The sequence below is a fragment of the Manacus vitellinus genome, unplaced genomic scaffold (genome assembly GCF_001715985.3).
Source record: "Manacus vitellinus isolate BGI_N305 unplaced genomic scaffold, ASM171598v3 scaffold_45_pilon, whole genome shotgun sequence".
Classification (NCBI taxonomy): Eukaryota; Metazoa; Chordata; class Aves; order Passeriformes; family Pipridae; genus Manacus; species Manacus vitellinus.
The window spans coordinates 304,431-317,442 of NW_021940571.1; the positions used below are offsets into that span (position 1 = coordinate 304,431).

The window sequence follows — 13,012 nt, forward strand, 5'->3', positions numbered from 1 at the left end:
CTTTTCTGGAAGATACCAAACACGTAGATGGGAGCATGTGGGAGCTGAATGCCAGCATTCCTGCCAGGAGCTCAGCACCTCCATCCATCAGACCCATGGGGTGGAAAAAATGTCCAGGGAACATAGAAGTTTATTTAAACATGTATTTGATGTTAGTGAGTGGACCCACAGCAGTGGTTTTTCTGACTTTGAAGCTGGTTGCTGGCATAGAGCAGCTGAGCTTTATTTGCAGATAATTGTTCTCCAGTGCGTTTGAAGGTGGGAACATAGTGACATGTTAGCTGTTGACATGGTCTGGGCTTCCCTGTTGCACTCTCAGCCATCCTGGAGGATGCACAGAGGCTGGAGGATGACAGGAATGCCATAACAGGTTTTCCACAAAGACAGCAGAACTCTGTGAAGCTTCAGAGACCTCCACTGGCTCGTGCTGCTTCTGAGACGTCCAAGACGATGGTCACTTATAAGTCCTTACAGCTCCTTATTGAAAGTCTGAAGGCTTTGTTTTCCAACAGAAGAACCTTTTCTGGCATTATTTGTGCTGGAGTGACCTTCAGACTGCTGCTAAAAATTGACAGCAGAGTAGATATGATAGCACTGTCAAGGAATGGATAATCTCCCATCTTTAAATACACTTTCTATTTATGTTGGCCAGGTACAGACTTCTCAGGATTTTACCTGCTATCCCAGACTAACACTTCAGAAGTGCCACCAAGGAAACTTCTCTGCAAATCTCTTTCTATTTCAAAACTTCTTAACTGAATAATGTGAGTGGCCAGATACATTCCTGCCTGTTGAAGCTCACAATAGAAGAATGTTCAAAAGGAAAAGGAAAATATTTGGAAAGTATTTTTTTTACTATCACACAGACCTGGAAATTGTATCAGCTGAGGAGATACACCAGTTGTTCCTTCGGCTACATTTTTTGTGGTTAGTTTATTTTTCATGTTTATCAGAATGTTTCAGTTCATACCTGAGGCACCTCAATCTCTGCAAGTGTTGGGTTCCCCCAGGAGGGGCCAGAGGCTCTGTGTGCCCCCAGATTGGCCAGCAGACATCTGCCTTGTGTTAGGGGAAACATGATCTTCCTGCCAGCTCGGACCCACGGGTGGGGATGGGAACACTGTGAAAACCTCTGCTTAAACACACACAGAACTCAGTGTTTCAGGATAAATAAGCAAAATATACAAAGAAATAAGTTGCCTCCATTTTATCAGCAAAAAAGATGAGCATTTTTCAGGAAAAAAATGATGTTGTTCCACACCCTTTTGTAGAAGCTGCTGGGGATGCTGGATTGGTCTCTATCCATGGGGTCCAGGCCACAAAGGGATGGTGGAGACTGCCTTGGCTTTACCATCTGACTCCAGATCTGGCTTCTGGATTTCTCTGCCTGTGCAATCACCAGGGCCTAGCTGGAGTTAATTGAATTAAATGGGACACTTGCCAGGGACACCAGTTATCTCTTGCAGTCATTAGCACAAGAACAGTGTAAGGATTAGCTCTTGTTTGCTGTCTCAGGTGTTAGTGGCAATATACCAGCTGACAAGTTAAGGTCTTGTCAGCAGCAGCACGTTCTGGAAGAGGCAGGAGCTTCTCTGGCTGATAACATACATATCAGTGTTTAAAAACACAAGTATTCTTCACTTCAAATAGTTTAATGAGTTTCATTTCTTCTCTTTTCAGCTGGCAACCTGCCCTGCAATTTCCAGGGACAGCAAACCTGTGAGACAGATGCACTCACTGTGTGACTGAGGATGCTCTCCAGCCCTGCTGAGCCAGCCCTGGGAGCGGGGCTGTGTGTGGGGTGAGTGACGCGGGGGAGTCACACGAACTCTGCAGTGGGAGAGGGAGGAGCTGGACTTTTGGATTCTGAAGGATATTGCTCTGATAAATAATGAACAGATTTAGCTACTGCAGGAAAGTGTGGGGATTTGTGGTTTGCTGTTTTGGATGAGAAGTCCTGGTCTTGAAGGTCTGTACGATTACTGAGGAAGCAATGGGCACGTGCCCGTGTCGCACCCACAACAGTGCCCATGTCCTGTCTGCAGTGGTGCCCATGCCCATATCCCATCTGTGGCAGTGCCCACATCCCATGTCCCACTCGAAGCAGTGCCTGCTCTTGGTGGGCCACATGAAGTGCTGCTGCTTTCTGGGACTGGGGAGCAGTAATGAACAAGAGGTCCTGCCAGAGCCAGAGGAGCTGTGGCTGATCTGGACTGGACTGGGTCCACAGTGGGTGAGAACAGCTGGGGTAGTTCCACAGCAAAGCTCAATCTTCTGGCTTTTTGACTTCTTCATGGATTCAGTCTCCCATGACCCACTTGTTATGGGCAGGCTCTGTGGTGACCCCTCCAGACTCTGAGTACTGGGAAAGGCCCTTTGCTTGGGACAGTAATTTTAAATTCTCTTTGAGGGGCCTTAAAAATTGCTGAACTTTCAAATTAAATTCTTGTGATTGAATATTTATTGTTGAACTCAGCATGAAATGTAGAACAAAGCCTAAATCTAGGAGGGATGCTCTGGACCTTGGCGCAAATGCTGACAGCATTTTTAATATGTACTGTATTTTAGTGGTGAATGCTTAAAATTATTCTGGTGGTTTGTGTCCTCAGCTGTTTCTCTCTCTACTGTGGTTAGCCTTAGAGTCTGCACTGGAATGGGTAACACATTAGTACAGGGATTTTGTGGCAGTGCCGTGGAGTCAGAGCCCCGTTACGGCCCTGTTGTACGTCAGAAGAAGGGCTGACGAGTTCCTTGGTGCTCACACGACTATAACAGGGTCGACTGTCACCTGGGTGGAGCCTGCCTGTCCAGGATCACCAATCTGAGCCTATTCTGTCATTGGAAAATTGTTCATTCTCATGGATAGGTCAGAATTAATGTTGTGTGGCGGTGGGAGCGCGGTTCAGTGCAGGGTCAGCGCCGTGCTGACGGGCAGTCTGGGGCTGCCAGCCATGACCTTGGCCCAGCCTGCTGGGGCCAGTGCCAGTGCTGAGGCACAGCTGTTAATAGCTCCTATACTCTGCAGTAGTATCAAGCAATATCAATATTCAGGACTTGGGCAAATCCAAAACCCCACAAAATGCCTTTTGTATTGTTTGACAAAATCACATTAGTGTTTCTTTCATGTAAAATATCCACAAGGTTTTGCTGCTTCCGAAGACAAATGCATTCCAAGTGGTAACTGCAGTAACTAGTAAAGAGAATTATAACTGCTGCTGACAGAAAAAACGCTGTAATGATATAATACAAGAAATAGCCTTCATTAGTGTCAAAATGAGGCAGATGTGAAACATTATGCTGATATTTCCTCAGGGGTAGCACTTAAGTAGTTCTTTGCTTGCAGAAAGGTATCACAAAAGGTTTGGATCAGAGTAAGTCAGCTGGAGTTTATCAGAGTTGAGAAATACGGCACAGAGAGAGCCTTAAAAGGTGCTCTTTGTCCCCGGGCCCTTCAGTGTCCTGAGGGGACGCTGAAACATGAGCTGCTGGTACTAAGGGAAAAGCAAGAATGTTCAGCTGGGGGTGTTAGAGGAGAGGCACATACCCCACCACCCCTGTATGGTGGGCACAGCCAGAGGCTCCGGGTTTTGCAGTGCAAGAGGATGTCAAGGCACTTCCCATACTTGTGCAGAAGTATCCCTTAAAGGGGCTCTGTTCCCTGCTGCAGTGCCTGCTTTGCCTGGGGAGCACAGCTCAGAGGTGGTTCCTTGTGCTGTCACACTGAGCTGCTCATGTTGGCGGATTCTTTTCTAAGAGGAGGTGTCAGATTGTCTAGCCAGCTGAAGGAATCCAGTTGGCAGGAGAGTGACTTAATAAGTCACTGAGAATTTTAAAAACACTGTGGTTCTTTGTTTAACAGCCAGATTCTACAAAATTAGCGCCACCTCTGAGATGATTTCTCTCATCACCCTCCCTGTTGTGTCCCCTGCTGTCCTGCATGTCTCTGCCTGCCCTCACTACCTTGTGTTGTCTGGTACAGATGGGTGCTGGGGTCACTCTGCCCATCCCCTGCAGGGATCATGCCAAGGTCCCTGTGTGCCCATGAGAGCCCAAGGAGGATGAGCATCCTGGTGCCTGGTGCTCGTGCCCACTGTGTGTGCTCCTGCAGGGACTCCCTTCTTCTGGGAGGGAGAGTCTGAAATACCCCCCTGTGGGAATGTGGGACTTGTGTGGGCAGGTGGCAGAGGTCCGTCTGCTTATGGACACGGCCGGGCAGGGTGAGCCCACATCCCCCCCAGTGCCCTGCAGACCTTACCCAGGGCAGTTTTGGAAAGGGATGAGTTCAGCCACCAGGAAACAAGGAGCTTTGGCCACTTGTCACTGTCACACTCAACCACTGGGGACTTCTAAGTCCAGTGGGAGTATAAAACACTCAGAACCTGCAAACACCTTTGCAAGGAAAGAGGAACTCTGTGCTATAGCCCTAAACCTGCTCCACAGCTGCTCCTTGTTCCCAGGAAAGTGCCTTTTCCTTGATTTTTTTTCTGGTCTCTTTTTTTCCTTTTCCTCTCTGTTGAGATGGATGAGGACAGGAGCTGACTGCCTGTACTGGTGCCTGTCCCTGGTAGGGGTAGGGCAACTCTTCCACTGCTCAGAGGTGCTGCTGAACCTTTTTTCTCTGCCTTTGCAGGGTGCTGTTCCCCTGTGCACTGACCAGGGCTGAGTTTGGGCATTTCACATCCCCCCCACCCCTGAAGTGTTTTTCCAAAGATATTTCTTCCCTTCTCTTCACCTGTGCTCCTCTTCATACCTTTCCAGCTTTAAGAAAAGCATCCCTTATGCTTTCCTTTGGATTCCCCTATGGTTAGTGGACACCTCCATAGTGGGGAACATCACTTTGATCTGTGTTAGTGACACCACAGGGTTTGCTCCCAGCATGTCCTGCAAGGAGAGGGCTCCTAGTCAGCCCCAGATCTCCCAGCAATCTCCCTCCACTGGCTCTCCTTCCCGTGGTGTGTGTCAGACACCAGTGGGGCAACACCATTCCAGGAGGGACCCTCTCATGGCCGGCGGCTCCCGAAGCCCTCGGGGCCGAGTTGCCCACAAGGTGCTGTTGGAGGAGTGTCCCGGGGTGCTCTGGGGAAGGTGGGGAGCCCCCCCTGCTCCCTGGGAGGTGAGGTGGCTCCATGGTACCACGAGGACGGCTCTGTCCGAGTCTGGCAGTGGGGCTGCTGTGGTTTGGCTCTGTCATCCACAAACCCGTTGCTTTCTTTTTCAAATGTACCTTCATAACCTCAAGCAAACACAGATGTGACTGAAATTCTAGGCAAAGTGCACTACAAATGTTACCCCTTCCCTTCTTTTCTACCTTCTGCTATTTGATTTATTATTTCCTTTCCCTTTCAGGTCTGCTGTTTTCTAGTTGGAGTGATTTTTATAGCCTGTATTATAAGGAAACCCACACGTGAGGAAAGGAAGAAGGAATTAAATGGAAAACAAACCACAGGCCCAGCCATTAATCCTTCTGGGGAAAGCAGGGCCTGGGCTGCATTCTTCAGCATCCAACCCACTGTGGGACACACCAGGTGAAAGTCGTCAACAGGTACTGAAACAAAGAGGGAGTGAAGATTAAATGGGGACTTGATGGGCTCAATATAGACAATTCTACCCCTCTGCAGTGACTTCCAGAAATGGGGGGGATTCTGCAGCCAGTGTGATTTGGCCAATACCCAAAATATAACACAGAGATTTGACAGTAGGGATTGCAGATAGAAAATGTAGCATTCTCTGGCACAGCTGTCATATTATACTAAGCCCGTTACTTCCCTTTAATCCTAATTAATACTCTCTCTTTCCAGTCTGAGCTGAGTCTCTGGTCAGCCATCGTTCTGGGGGATCTGCTGCTGCTCTCCCACTGGAGCCTGTTCCTTTGTGCTCTTTCCATGAGGAGCAGCCAAAATCATGAATTAAACATTGCTGATATTAAAGAGGACTCCTGGCATCTGCCCCAAATGGAGAAATCAACGTGTCATTCATTACAGATATCCACACTTGTACAGGGAACACGTGTTTGCCAGATGGTGCCAGTTCAGGATTCCCAGAGGGAGCAGGAGTGGTCCATCCCTGCTGAATGCCAGAGCCACCCCAGTCCCGGGGTCCCCCAAGGGTCTTCACTCCTCTCCCTGCAGCCTGGCAGAGATGCCCCTGGGCCTCTCCCAGCTGAGGCTGTGTTGTGACCCCAGACTGCCAAGGAAAGTACAAAATTGATGTATCTTGGGGGAGGGAGGGAGGGGTGTGGGCTGAGATCTGGTGTCTCAAGACCATTCTTTAGACAGTGCTGATCCAGACTGTCTTATTCCCAGCATTTTTCAAATTGTTATTTCCTACAGTTTGCAACTACACACAGTAGTCAGAGGTTATGACACGTAGCTGACTTTAAAGGACACTGTCTGTAACAAGTGCTATGTACATATTCTATAAATGTTGTTATACCCTGTATTTTATAGCTTTAGACTGCAATAAATGGGGACAAACTATGTGCTTGTAGTGTGAATGGAATGGTTTGGTCTGTGTTTTTTTCTAATTACAGAATTTCATATTTATTCAAAGTAGATCTCTGCATGCAGGTTATGAAGTATTTCCTTCCAAACACAAGATACTTGCAGTTCGAGTGGATCTTGACTTGCATCAAGGAATCAAAGCAGGCACAAGGAGAAGCAAGTACAATATGTCAGACAGTGGGTCTTTAACTGTGCAGAAAGGAGCAGCACATCAGAAAGTGTCATTATTTCTGTTCCTCACTGCTGGGCACAGTGAGCCCGGGGCAGGGAGTGGGGCTATGTGGGGCTGGGGAGCTCAAAGGCAGCACAGCAGGCTGGTGTGAGGCTCGTGTGCTGCTGTGCTGGAGGAGTGGTGGGAGGATGTGGGGGCCACATCCCAGAGCCCCCCTGGGGATGGAGCCCACAGGGATTTGTGTCCAGCAGGGCAGGGCACCGTGGGATGCCCCGCTGAGCTCTTGGTGGGCAGTGCTGGCACCAGGCACAGCGCTGGGCTCTGCTGAGGGTGCAGCTCTGGGGATTGGCACAGATGCACCAGCATTGCACAACAACCTCTTTCTCAAATAGATCTGTCACTTTTTATATTTTCCTTAATTAACATTCCAACTGCTCGTGTGTCCTTACGCACCACTCTGCACGTGTGTCTGAGCACAGCCCTGTCAGTGCTGTGCCGTGGCTGTCGCAGCCCTGGGATGCTCACGCAGCCTCAGAACAGAACCCTCTGCAGGCAAACTTGAAAGAAGCTGGGCAGTGTCTGGAGCAGCAGTAAGGAATCTGGGATTGGGAACTCACCACACTGTTATTGACTGGTCTCCATTCCCAAGAGGACAAACCGGGGCCTTGTTTGCCAGGTTTGCATTTGAAAAAAGCCTTTGCTTTAATTAACAGACAGCCTAAGTGGCATTGTTCTGTTCTCCATTCTGGGTTGTTTTTCAGAAAACAAGAATAGTTTCTGAAATTTTAAAATCTCCTAAAATAGAAATTTTATCTGGAGAAGTCCCTCTGTGATTCCGTTCCTAGTATAAACCAAATTTATTTACTTCTCTAGTTGAAATTGCATTATTAAAGAAGAACATAAAGTTTATTTAATATTATTTGATGTTCTTTGTTTAGTTTTGAATGAAAGTTGGGATTATGCGACCATCTTGTGGCTGTAACACTTGTCAGTTCATTTAAATTAATATTTTAGTTTCTTGTTTATTATCACAAAGTTTATTGGTTTGTTAGAAGTAATACCCAAACTTATGATGCTGGAAAGGGAAAGCTGCAGCTCATCTGGAACACTTGGCATTGGAGAAACACACCGGGAGCAACCACAGACAGGCAAGTTCAGCACTCCAGTGGTCTGTCTGTGTGTCTGTCTGTGTGTCTCATGATTTTCAAGTTGTTTTTCATATCCTGATGCAAGTTAAAAGTCAGGGGTTTTTTTTGGAAAAGTGCATATTTTGGAAACCTCAGCCGTTCCCAGGCCAAGGGTGAGCAATACAAACCTTGCACAAGCAGGTGACGTGGAGATGGGTGTCTTGGAAAGAAAACATCGAAGGAATCATGCAGAGATTTGGGGTGGGTGATCCATGGGGAGGGGGAGTTGGAGGCTTGTACAAAGCCACCTTATTCTTTGCCCAGAGCCAGTGGGCTTCAGTTCATGGAGAAAGTAGCTGGAAAAATTACACAGAAATATTTGACCTTCCTAAAGGCCTCTAAGACACAATTACCTGATGTTCACTGAAGTGGTTCACATGGTTCCCACTCTAAATGATTTTCTAGGTTCACCCATGTGTGAAAAAGGGTCTGATTATATGGAGGAGGGCAATGGAGGAAAGAACTGCGGGAAGGAGAGAATTATGCCAGGGAATTTTACTGATTGTGTTTGCTTCAAGGGAAGGAAAGGGCAAATAGATACAGCCAACTCAAAGTAGCTGAGTTTCTTTTGACTTTGAATTTCAAAAGAAAGAAACATAAGAGAGCTCTGAGGTGTTGACAGCACTCAACAGAAGCTGTTCCATGGAGTTAGGTAGGAAATGTAGCATCCAACATAGTTTGCTTTCTTAGACAGATGACAAATTCTTTTTTCCCCCCTGTACAACAAAACTGTAACAAACCCCATTTGTCCCAGTGCCTTTTCTTTCCTTCTGCCCTGTGTTGCCAGGCACAGGACATCCCTTGCCTGTGCAGCCAGCAGTGCTCACGCCAGGGGCTGGCCATGCCCCTGCTGCAGAGCTTCAGCTCAACCCTGACCGAAACAAGTGAGTTATCTGGGGCTGCATTCTTTAGTGGGCTTCAGGCAAAATATTTTTCTAAGGAAATTAATTCCATGGTTGGCACAAAAGTGCCTCTACTGTGCAGTTTTCCAGTGGCAGGTGTGCCCAGGTGCACACAGCTGTCTGGCTTCAATAGTAAATTCCTGTGTTCATCTTGGTCTACACCAGTGCCCAGAGCTTTGCCAAGCTGCCAGCAGCTTGCTGGGGCCATGGATGGGCACCTCAGCTCCCTGCAGAGACTGCACCTGCTGCTTGTTGCCAGCTGATCCCAAAGGAGCTGGAACGAGGCACCGGGAGTGCGGCCGCCAGAATTGCACTCCCCACATTCCAGGGCCGTGTGCTGAGGAACTAAACCATGGCAGAGAGACTGGAAGATTTGAGAGTTTTCTCCCAGAGCCCATGTTTAACTCTCCGTGGCCCTGTTTGGGAATGGGCTGTAGTCAGTACATGCCTTTAGCTTTAACTTGCACTTCATCGGTCTGGGAGGAAGAATGGAAGAAATGTTCTGAGAACAAATTCTGTGTATGTCTTCTGCCACCTGCTAATGGTGCGTGTGAGCCGCTGCGTGCCAGGAGCCGATGGCAAAGATAATATCATTGCTGGGGAGAAAATTGCACTGTGCTGAAAATGAGACGTGTGTTCCAGATGACCCGATAGCTCAGCACCCACTGGGGCCGGGCTCTGCTCACTGACGCTCTCACAGACACATTCAGTGTGATGGAATCCCAGAAATTAAATTATTTAGGGTGGGCAGAAGGACAAAAGCTGAAGAACTTCTATTCAGATCCATCCCTGAATCAGGCTTTGCTACATCTGCCTCCAGCCTAATTACTATGGGCAAGGACAAGGGAGGCTGACGGGTGGGAACAACTGTCTGTGTGCCTGGTAAAGCTGCTGGTCTGAAAACTGACATAATGGCACAGTAGATGTGGTGGCAGCTCTTTGAAAGTAAACATCCATTTACAGCAGGATCATACAAATCTTTGAGGCATTCAGCAGCAAGGTCCCTGTGGCTTTTCACCCTTGTGTTGCCCGGAGTTATTGCTCAATGAGGGAGTTCATGGCATTTTGTGTGAACCGAGAGGTAATTGTGAGCAGCTATTTAAATAGCCCTAATTATGTTTAGAGACTGGCTTTCAGGCCAGTCCCTGAAAGCAGCTAGGATCTGTGAATGAACATATTGCTACAGGTGACCACCTGATCTATGCATATGGACCTAAAAAAAGCCACTTTGCTAAGTTTAAATACCTCAGTAAAGCTGAGCAGACAGCAGACGCCAGCACGGCCGCGCCTGCCCCGTGCACGCTGCCCAAAGCAGCATCACAGGGGGCTCTGGGTCGGGCACCGTGGCACCGTGGTGACCACAGCATGGTCAGCCAGCCCATGGTGTGCTCCTGGGGGACCAGGGCCTTAAAAAATAAAGCCTTTAAATACCCCACGGACAGAGAAGGGTGAAGGGACCGGGGCCCCCTGAACAGGGGTTGGAGAAACCCAGAGGCTTACCTTGCTTAATCCTTTGGCAAACATGCTCAGTGTCTGCTGAGTCCCGTGGCCAATCCAGCCTGTGTCAGCACTGCCCTGCAGCTGGCCCAGAGCTCCAGGGGATGGAGGGCACCCGCTGCCCACCCAGAGCTCCCCGGGGATGGAGGGCACCTGCTGCCCTCCTGGGGGACAGTGGGGTTCCAGCTTGGCGCGGCCCTGTGCAGTCAGAGTTTTTGAAGGAGACAGTCCATGACAGAGAGGACAAACGTGAAACTGTTGAACATATTCAGCCCTTCAGCGTGAGGGTTGAAGAGTTCACAGTGACAGCTGAGATAAGGCCAGGCCTGGTGATGGGCCCCAAGCCCTCCCTGCTCCACTGGCCTCCTCCTCCTGCTGCAGCGAGCACCCAGCTGCCTCAGTGACCATGTCTGGCTTCAGTGTGACTTAACTGCACACAATTGTTATATCTTATGACATGGAAATGGGTCAGAAATAAACTCCATGCCTTTCTGTATTAACCTGGTGGTTAATACAGAACAGCAAGAAAAAAATTCCTTAATATACATGGTGGTCAGTCATGTTTCTTTCTCCTCGTTCTCTTTTGATCACTGATTGCTTTTGGCACTCCTCGTTCCTGGCCACAGGAGGAGGTGAGCACTGAGGGCACCTAGTCCTGCTGGTAGTGCAGGAGATGCTGATGGGGAGGTGCCACCTCCACTGCAGCTCCTCTGGGCAGGTGAGGGGCTCCTGGTACTGCCCTGTTCAGGACAGGCTGACCTGTGCACAGCTCCCACCCATTCTGGGTGGCACCAGCTGCCATCACCCCGGGTCTCTAGAACCCCCTGCCCCAGCAGGTGCCAGCTCCTGCAGGGTGTCTCCATGCCAAAGGTCCTCCTAACCCACCCCAGTGTTTCACTGCATTGTTCCCTCAGTATCATGGTGGTGGTGTCTGGATTTTGGCTCACTCTGGGAGCAGCAGAGTGATGGGGAACATATCTGGGTGGCAACTCTAGGAGCTGTCACAGCACAGTGAGGTTAAGGGCATTTTCCAAGGAAAAGGCTCTCTGGAGGAGGATTGCTGTCAATGCTTGTACTGCCATAAGTAACACCTCCAGGCACCATAGGCAAACCTTTTGGTAGCAAAGTTTTAAAGAGATTTTAAAGGAGATTTCACAGTAGGGGGATTATGGAATTACAATTAGGATAACTTAAAAAAAAATACACATGGAAGGGAAAAACATTATATCCATTCAAATAATAATAAGGTGGGAATGAGAATAGAGGCCAGTTTTAGAGAGATGAGTAACATGTACCAGAGAAATTGTCGCCAGTCCTCTGGACAATCAGTGTTTGTTGGAGTGTTCAGTCGTGGCAGCCCCTGCCGTGGGCTATGGCAGCAGACCGGGCTGCTTCCAGGGGCTTGAGGAGCTGTGCTGGTCTGTGTCACACAGGTGCCACTCGTGGCTCAGAGGCTTTCAGAGGCTTTTTAGTTGCTGCTTACAGATTGAAGGAAAACCAGCATCACCTCAGGCTATAGGGAGAAAAATTCCATTGAACCACATTTCCTCTTTGCTAGACGAACCTGAGAAAGATGACTCGCTCCAAAATGTGAGGGTTCTCCTGACACCTTCCAAACAATCACTGCATTTCATGCCTGAATGCCAATCAGCAAATTTCCAGTACAATATGTAAACAAATACAAATCAAAATGTCTGCTGTTTCCTTTGCACTCCCCAGGGGCACTGGACAGAGCCCTGTGTACGGGGAGGACAGTCCCAGGGGACTGTCACAGCTGAGACCCATGTGTTGGACAGAGCTGAGGGACACAGCACACCTGAACACAGTGACACCTGTGAAGGTGCAGGCAGGAGCCCTTCGTGCTCAGGCAGTCACTGCCCAAGCAAGGACACTGATCAGGAGGACTGTCCTGATGCTGTTCCAGACCAGAGCTAGTCAGAGGTAGCACATGGCACGGATCTGTCTCGTGCCTGTTTACACAGGCTATCAAACCATGAGCATCCAGGATCCCTCGGAGCAGCAGCTCTAAATATCCACAACAAACAGCACATCCCTCTCTCACAGACGTGTTTTGGAACACTCATCCAGACTTTCAGCAAGGAGCAAAAATTATCAGAAAGGTGCAGCAAGCAAAATTAAAAAAAAACAGCCAGGGTGGAAGGGCCTCAGACTACCTGAATCTCTAGCTGTGGGTCAGAGATTTGTCATGCTCTTAATAGCAATACAGTTCCAGCTACATTCCTGCAGACAGAAGGCCTGGAGACTGGATATGTTCCAATGGCTGTGTACTTACAGAGTGGGTCCTGGGGGAGCAACTGTAGAGGTGGGAAAGAGCTGGATCTCTCTAATGTGCTTCTTCCCTCTTCGTGCACAGTCTGAATCCAACTCAGAGACATTTTTTGCTGTCTGATCTTCACTGGGTCCCTACTGGAGATCAGTCTTTTATTTCTTCCCAGGCTCCTCTGTAAGAGGTGTGCAGCCAGTAACTGGGATACAGGACTGCTGCTGGCAGTCCCTGTGCTGAGGAGGTGCAGGCAGAGGCCGGGCTGTTCCCAGCGACTCACGAGGGATGGTGTCCAGTGCCTCAAGAAATTTGTCCCAGTGCACTTGTGTGATGAGTTGTGTGCAGGGGTGGACTGAACTGCACGTCCACAGCTCTGGTGACCACAGGCTGCCTTCCATATCCCTGCCTTGCAGCTGCTGGGCCAAAGCAAGAGCAGACGGGTGGGACACAGCAGTGTCTGAACAGCTGCC

At 49.0% G+C, this 13,012-nt stretch overlaps 1 long non-coding RNA gene across 9 annotated transcripts in view; it reads left to right on the forward strand.

Annotated features, from left to right (window-relative positions):
• Positions 1–6,476, forward strand: part of LOC108640839 — a 29,498-nt gene extending 23,022 nt beyond the window's left edge. For all 9 annotated transcript variants that reach the window (XR_001921535.2, XR_001921536.2, XR_001921532.2 and 6 more), the window contains 3 exons: positions 1,681–1,801; positions 5,347–5,542; positions 5,799–6,476. This is a non-coding gene — a long non-coding RNA (uncharacterized LOC108640839). The remainder of the gene's footprint in view (positions 1–1,680; positions 1,802–5,346; positions 5,543–5,798) is intronic.
• The last annotated feature ends 6,536 nt before the right edge of the window (positions 6,477–13,012 follow it).